Source organism: Schistosoma mansoni, chromosome 6, assembly GCF_000237925.1.
Source record: "Schistosoma mansoni strain Puerto Rico chromosome 6, complete genome".
NCBI classification, from domain to species: domain Eukaryota; kingdom Metazoa; phylum Platyhelminthes; class Trematoda; order Strigeidida; family Schistosomatidae; genus Schistosoma; species Schistosoma mansoni.
Window position 1 is genome coordinate 5,464,583 of NC_031500.1, and position 2,413 is coordinate 5,466,995.

A 2,413-nucleotide genomic window follows, 5' to 3' on the forward strand; every position below is an offset into this window, starting at 1 on the left:
TATCACATTATTGGGGGTTACCGTTGGGATCGAAACCCTTCTTTTACATCTTGTAGGAAACGCGTACAGTCTTGTAAGGTTTTTATAACCCGAGTCGAATCATTCACCGGAAACCATTACAAGGCGTGCAATAACTAATCTTGGAATACTAAATAAACTTTGATTTTAAAATTCCTGAAACCGAGAAACATTTTAAGCACATTAGATTATTTAATTTGTGGGAAACAATTAAGACATGTCATATGTACAATATATTTTTAAAAGGCTTTGGATAGTTTACATTGGTTCTTAATATTTTTAGTAAGTTAAATAGTTTAGAAACAAGCTTCAACATCAGGCAGAAAATTAACTGTCAATGAATAAGCATAACACAATACAATTTCGAGAGAAAAAGTTCATACCTCTTCTGATACAATATCATCATATTTATAACAAACTCTCTGTTTTACCAATTCTCCAAGATCGTATTGTATTTATGATGTTTTCAAATACATAGAAGAGCAAGACAGACATTTGTATCGCGAGTGAATTTCATTTAATCTAACTATATTACTTACAAGTAGTCCTTTTTTTAATACCCAATTTTCTTGCTTGGACCTTATTGGTTGACACAGTAGCCAATCTTTTGATCATATTGAACCGGTTTGTTTTTTCGCTAGCCACACTTAACAATATTCGTATTTACCATACCGAATATAACCTGAAAATATTTTTGCTGGATATATTTATATATTCGAAAACAAGACAGATATCACCCAATCGTTAATGGGCTAATTATGATGAAAACAACACTATGATCACGTGGAAGATTGTAAGGCGCTAAATATCATTCTTCCTTAGAAGTTTCCATACATGGTGTTACATCTTACGGTCTGTTTTGCTATAGAACACTGTTTACAACTTCTGTTTGGTTGCTTTTAGGCATTTTGTTCCCATTTTCTTAAAACAACGATCATGAAAACCTTACTAATGTAAATTTAGTCTACGTGTTTTGAACCACATAGTAAGTTGATCCGAAAATGTTTAAAGTACTTACTTGATCCACAACCATTTGTGCAACATCGCGAAAAATTTCGTTCAATTCATGAATAGACTGAACAATCTGGTGAATTTCTTGTTCACGTTGTACAACCATATTTGTATTTTCTGTAAGTAATAAACTCCGTCTTTGTTTTTGTGATTCCCAAACCTACATTCATATTGTAACAAGTAAAAATTTCGGTAAGCGCAAAAATCACAGTGGACTGGATAGCACAGCATCATGTATGATGATCTACAAGTTAGATAACTAATATTCATACCCAAACATAAATAATTGGTTGATATATGATCATTTTTTAGAGTGATAAAACGAGCTGTAGAGACATCTAGTTTGGTTGAATATTCTGGCCAAGGTATTAGGTAAATCTTCCAACTACTGATTCAAATTACCTTATGAACAGTCTAGAGTCTTCTATACGATCTTTTTCGACTACACAGGAATATTTCATATCGTATGTTTTACCCTATACAAGTTAACGACAAGCTTTTACGAGTTAAGTATTCTTTGAATATTTCAGTTGATAGTAATTTTCACTTCTAATTAATTTACATTTTCGCTTTAGCTATGTGTATTTCTTGCAAGCAATTTTATGTTTCACTAGAGTTAGAAATGGTGTAAAGTCGACAAATATTAAACATTCCTATACATTTATAATGTTTTTATGAGGAAAAACACCAATCAGGTAGTCTGACCGCTCAATCACAATTATGAAATCCAACGGAATTAGATTTACAGTAGCAATTAGTGTTAAAAATGAATTTTATCAAAAAAAAAGATGTACCGACTTACAGCATAATCACCATCATCAAACTCATTTACCACGTTGTTTGATGGTGATGATGATGTATCTCCCATATTTAAATCTATATTTAAGTAACTACGTATTCGTTCATCTCTGGATCGAAGTTCTGGAAATAAAACAATTGCATAGTACCACTTTTTAAACTTAAAAAAATCATCAAATTTCAATTGTCTGTAAGTCTAATAAACTATTGTATACACTGTATAAACTGAAAACTATTTACCAATAAAATGTTGAAAAAGGCTTACTCCATTGTTTAGTGTTGGCTTTTAAACTACTTATTTATGCTTTGGTAACGTAAAAACCAAGAAGCGATGACCTAATGGTTAGGGTTTCATCAGTAAGTTTATGCTTTGAACTCCGCTCCATCTATTTTGATTTGAGCTCCCTGGTAGTATTTTTATTTAGTTAGTTAGTTCACATATAGTCTCATACTATTAGGTGCCAATGATAGTCTGCACAGAAACTGTATGGCTCAAAACCGAATAAACAAGCTTTGACTTGGATAATCACTTATATTATCATTTTTATTAGTCACAGTAAAGAATAAATACGTAAACACAAAAGAT